Genomic DNA, 6,300 nt, shown 5'->3' on the forward strand with positions numbered 1-6,300 from the left:
TGGCAGCAAGGCCCTAGGGAGTGGTTGGGGGTTTGGCGGGGAGGCCAGGTGGACGAGTCCTTTGGGGCTAGGGGAAACTACTGGAAGAGTTCCACTGCGGAGGGCCCTGGAGCCTTGTGAATGTGGACCAGGGGCACAAGTGGACCCAATAGCCCCACCTTCCTTAGCTCCAGACTGGAAGCCAGGGACAGGTTCCCTTGTCCTCAGGGCGGGGCTTTCCCTGATAATCGGGCAGAAAACCTGCCCTCGGGGCCCGGCAATCAGACCTGAAAGTACTTCTGCCAGAGCCGGGCAGTGCCCCAAGAGTGGAAAGTGATTTTCTCCAACTTGCCACAGCACTCTCCCAATGGCAAAGGCCACAGACAGGGCTGTGGGCGTCCCCTTGGTGGGAGCTACGGGGTTTGGGCCTCCCATGAGGCTCTGGATGCCCAAGACTGTCCTGAAGTGGGGAGGTTGGGGCCCTGGCTTGTGTGCCCACGCCTGGGGTCCTAGGAGTCACCTGTGAGCAGAGGTCCATGTTTGGTTGGTGGATTTAGGCACCTGACAGGGCTCTCAGAAGTGGGGGCTTTTCTGTGTCTGAGGAGCAGGGCACCCTGGCATGTGCTGCTCCCTCATTGGTTCAATGAACAAGAGGGCGGGGCTTCCGCAACTAGGAGGCGGGCCCAGGCCCACACCTGAACCCGGTCAAGTCAATGAGGGGGCGGGGCTAGGTGAACAGCCGGAAGTTGTGAGGTAAGCAGGAGAAAGGCTGGAGGCAGGGACATGGGTGATTCTCAGGTCGGCCTGTTGGCAGCCAGGGACCTAGGTAGGGGTTGGGGGTTTCGAGGGGAGGCCAGGTGGACGAGCCGTTTGGGGCTAGGGGAAACTACTGGAAGGTTCCACTAAGGAGGGCCCTGGGGCCTTGGGAATGCTGCCAGGGGGCACAAGTGGACCCAAAAGCCAAACCTTCCTTAGCTCCAGACTGGAAGTCAGAGAGAGGTTCCGTTGTCCTCAGGGCGGGGCTTTCCCCGAGAATGGGGCAGAAAGCTGGCCCTCAGGGCCGGGCAGTCAGACCAGAAAGTACTTCTGGCGGGGCCGGGTAAGTGCTCCCAGAGTGGAAAGTGATCTTTTCCGACTTGCCACAGCTCTCTCCCGATGTCAAAGGCCACAGACAGGGCTGTGGGCGTCCCAGGGCACTCTGTTGTGAGCTGCCCCTTGGTGGGAGCCTCGGGGGTTGGGCCTCCCTTGAGGCTCCGGAGGTCCAAGACTGTCCTGAAGAGGTGGGCTGGTTGGTGTACCCAGGCCTGGGGACCTGGGAGTCTCCCTGTGAGCACAGGGCCATATCGGTTGGTGGATTTAGGCACCTGACAGGTCTCTCAGAGGTGGGTGCTCTTCTGTGTCTGAGGAGCAGGGCACCCTGGCATGTGCTGCTCGCTCATTGGTTCAATGAACAAGAGGGCGGGGCTTCCGGAACAAGGAGGCGGACCCAGGCCAACACCTTAACATGGTCAAGTCAACGAGGGGGCGGGGCCAGGTGAACAGCTGGAAGAGTTAAGGTAAGCAGGAGAAAGGCTGGAGGCAGGGACACGGGTGATCCTCTGGCTGGCCTGTTGGCAGCCAGGACCCTAGGTAGGGGTTGTGGGTTTCTCGGGGAAGCCAGGTGGACTAGCCGTATGGGGCTAGGGGAAACTTCTGGAAGTGTTCCACTACGAAGGGCCCTGGGGCCTTGTGAATGTGGACCAGGGGCACAAGTGGACCCAAAAGCCCCACCTTCCTTAGCTCCAGACTGGAAGCCAGCGAGAGGTTCTCTTGTCCTCAGGGCGGGGCCTTTCCCTGGAATGGGGCAGAAATCCGGCCCTCAGGGCTTCGCAGTAAGACCAGAAAGTACTTCTGGCGGGGTTCGGGTCAGTGCACCCAGAGTGGAAAGTGATCTTCTCCGACTTGCCACAGCTCTCTCCCGATGTCAAAGGCCACATACAGGGCTGTGGGCATCCCAGGGCACTCTTTTGTGAGCTGCTCCTTGGTGGGAGCTACGGGGGTGGGCCTCCCGTGAGGCTCTGGAAGCCCAAGACTGTCCTGAAGGGGGGGCTGGCTGGTGTGCCCACGCCTGGGGACTTGGGAGGTACCCTGTGAGCAGAGGGCCATGTGCGGTTGGTGGATTTAGGCACCTGACAGGGCTCTCAGAGGTGGGGGCTCTTCGGTGTCTGAGGAGCAGGGCACCCTGGCATGTGCTGCTCGCTCATTTGTTCAATGGTTAAGAGGTTGAGGCTTCTGGAACAAGGAAGCGGTCCCAGGCCCACACCTGAACCCGGTCAAATCAATGAGGGAGCGGGCCCTGGTGAGCTGTTGGAGGCTGTCCGGAGGACTAGGGAACGAGTCCAGGTGAACAGCTGGAAGTGTTGAGGTAAGCAGGAGAAAGGCTGGAGGCAGGGACATGGGTGATTCTCAGGCCGGCCTGTTGGCAGCTGGGGACCTAGGTAGGGTTTGGCGGCTTTGCGGGGAGGCCAGGTGGACGAGCAGTTTGGGGTTAGGGGAAACTACTGGAAGTGTTCCACTGCGGAGGGCCCTGGAGCCTTGTGAATGTGGACCAGGAGCACAAGTGGACGCAAAAGCCCCACCTTCCTTTGCTCCAGACTCTAATGTTGTGGAAAAATTTTTTAGGTCTCTGTTCTGATCCATTGGTCTGCTGGTCCATTGTTCTGATCCATTCTTGTGCCAGTACCAGACTGTTTTGGTTATAATGGCTTTGTTGTATAATTTGATATCTTGTATTGTGATCCTTCCAACTTTACCTCTTTCTCAAGATTGCTGCAACTATCTGGGGTCTCTTATGGTTCCATATAAATTTTTGGAATATTTGTTTTATCTCTGTCAAGTATAGCCACATACTAACCTGACAAGCTCAGAGAAGGCCTGCATGATGGTCTTGCCAACTCAGAGACCTAAAGTAACCACAAAGGATGGTTCGAAATGAAACTTTAACTAAAGCAGTTATCCTAAGCCGTTACCTTCATTGACAAGGTCAACCTTTACCTTAACTGAGGCTATGTATCTTTTTGCATCTATAATAACATACCCTTTGAAATGTCTGGGTAACTTGTAACTTCCGTTTTTCTGGACCCCTTGGGACACAACCTAATGGGCAGGTTGCCAGGACAGATACCACAAATTCCTTCATTATCATGTTAATTGTTCCTGCATCCACCTAAGTATGTGTCTATCATTTTCCCACTGCTTTGTTTTCTTCCGCCTCCTTAATCTATCACCAATGGATTTCATGTAACCCACCTATGTCCCTTTCCTTTGATTGCAATGTATAAACACAGATGTAACCCACCATTTTCTGGAGCATTATCTCAATCCATTGAGTTTCTTTTTCCCAGCATATGTCAACAGTTTGGTTCAAATAAACTCACAAAAATTCTTTACAGGTTTCAAAGTTTGTTTGTTTGTTTGTTTTACATTAATACACATGTCTCTTTTCCTCCTGGTTAACTTTCCCCCACCTTTTCCCGCTCTCTAGCACATGCCTCCACCCCGTATTGTCTGTGTCCATTGGTCATGCTCATGTACATGGATACAAGTCCTTTGGTTGATCTCTTACCCCCTCCCCCTAAACCCTCCCCTTCCTTCCCTGTGAGGTTTGACAGTCTGTTTGATGCTTCTATGTCTCTGGATCTATTTTTGTTCATCAGTTTATGTTGTTAATTATATTCCACAAATGAGTGAGATTACGTGATATTTATCTTTCTCGGACTGGCTTATTTCACCTAGCATAATGCTTTCCAGGTCCATTCATGCTCTTGCAAATGGTAAGGGTTCTTTCTTTTGTACAGCAGCCGAGTATTCCATTGTGTAGATGTACCACGGTCTTTTAATCCATTCATCTGATGATGGCACCTAGAATGTTTCCAAATCTTAGCTATTGTAAATTGTGCTGCTATGAACATAGGGGTGCATATATTTTTCTCTGATTGGTGTTTCTGTCTTCTTAGGATATCTTCCTAGAAGTGGTATTACTAGGTCAAATGGATGTTCCATTTTTAATTTTTTGAGGAAATTTCATACTTTTTTCCTGCCGTGGCTGTATCATCTGCATTTCCACCAGCAGTGCAAGAGGGTTCCTTTTCTCCGCCTCCTCGCCAGCACTTGTCATTTGTTGATTTGTTGATGATAGCCATTCTGACAGGTGTGAGATGGTACCTCATTGTACCATTGGTATTTTAATTGGGATTGTGTTGAATCTGTAGCTTGTTTTGTGTAGTATGGACATTTTTATTATGTTAATTCTTCCAATCATGAACATGGTATATGTTTCCATATTTTTGTATCTTCTATTCTTTTTTCAATGTCCTACAGTTTTCCAAGTACAGATCTTTTACCTCCTTGATTAGGTTTATATCTAGGAATCTTTTTGTTCTTATTGTTGCAATGGTAAACAGGATTGTTTTTTGTTGCAATGGTAAATGGGATTGTTTTTTAAGGTTCTCTTTTGAGAGCTCATTATTGGTGTATAAAAATGCTACCGAATTGTGATTTTTTGTTTGTTTGTTTGTTTGTTTGTTATCGGTTAAAGCTTATTTTATTTTATTTTTTAATTAAATTATTATCTGTGTACATATCTTACCATCCTCCCCTTCCCATACATACCCTCCCTCCTCAGAGTTTTGTGTCCATTGGTTGTACTTATATGCATGTATACAAGTCCTTCAGTTGATCTATTATCTCCCCCAGATCTCCCTCCCCTCCCCTCTGTAATTTGACAGTATGCTTGTTGCTTTACTGTCTCTATATCTATCTTTTGGTTCATCAGTTTATAATGTTCTTTATTATCCATAAATGAGTGAGGTCACGTGGTGTTTCTCTTTCCTTGACTGGCTTATTTCACTCAGCATGATGTTCTCCAATTCCATCCAGGTTGCTGCAAATGATGAGAATTCCTTCTTTTTTATGGCAGCATAGTATTCCATTGTGTAGATGTATCATAGTTTTTGATCCAATCATCTGCTGATGGGCACCTAGGCTGTTTCCAAATTCTAGCTATTGTAGATTGTGCTGCTATGACCATAGGGGTGCATATATCCTTTCTGATTGGTGTTTCTAGTTACTTGGGATATATTCCTAAAAGTGGGATTACTGGGTCAAATGGGAGTTCCATTTTCAGTTTTCTGAGGAAACTCCATACTGTTCTCCAGAGTGGCTGCACCAGTCTGCATTCCCACCAGCAGTGCACAAGGGTTTCTTTTTCTCCGCAACCTCGCCAACACTTGTCGTTTGTTGATTTGTTAATGTTGGCAATTCTGACAGGTGTGAGATGGTACCGCATTGTTGTTTTGATTTGCATCTCTTGGATAATTAATGACTTTGAGCATGTTTTCATGTGCTTCTTGGCCTTCCTTCTGTCTTCTTTTGAAAATATTTTGTGCTTCTCCTTAGAAGCTTCTTATTTCCAAATCAAGGTATGCGTCCTATTCAATCATTTTCGTTTTGGGGCCAGCATTTTTCTAGTTTTCTTTTTTCCTGCAAAAAAATAATTTATCTTGGCTATTTCTAAGTTGATATTTTGAAGTTAAATTTTATGATTTCTGTAAATGACTTGCAAGAAATGGCTTCCTATCAGGAATACTAATGAGGGCTAGAGTCTGGGAGTTCTCAGCCTTGGAGGCACAGTTTCCCATGTCAATTATAGGTGTGTTTGTTGTTGTTGTTTTATATCTTCAGAGTCTAAGCAAATTTTCTAGGGATGTTATGGAGTGGGTCAAAGTGTGCAGCTTCTGGCTCCATGATGCTCACACCCCTCGAGTCTCATTCAGCCCTCTCATGTGCCTCAGCTTCTCTCCCAGCTATCTCAGGCAACCTGAAGGCCTCTATCCAGTTTGGCTTAGTGGGTAGAATGCAGGCCCTTAAAGGTCCTGTGTTTGATTCTAGGTGAAGGGCATGTACCTGGGTTGCAGATCCCCAGCCCTTCCTGGAACATCTTGGGGAGGCAACCAATCTATGTGTCTCTCTCTGTATTTCCCACTCACTGCCCTTCTGTCTAAGCCCATGGGAAAAATTACTTCAGTGAGGACAAATAAATAAATAAAAATAAAAACCAGAGGAAAGACTAGGAACAATGGTGGACCACACCCTATGGGCTCTCCCTAAGAATAGCCAGTCAGTTGAATTACAGTTGAGTTGGAATTTCCCTTTGGGGCTTCTGCTTGGCTTGAGGAATCATCTCTGACAGCTCCACAAATATTCTTAGTTGCTTAAAAATAGCTGAGATCCAGGTCTGAGGAGGATGTACCCCTTTGGAGCTTAACAAGTTCAGCTCTCATT

Source organism: Pipistrellus hanaki, assembly GCF_964339955.1.
Source record: "Pipistrellus hanaki genome assembly, contig: scaffold_57, whole genome shotgun sequence".
NCBI classification, from domain to species: Eukaryota; Metazoa; Chordata; class Mammalia; order Chiroptera; family Vespertilionidae; genus Pipistrellus; species Pipistrellus hanaki.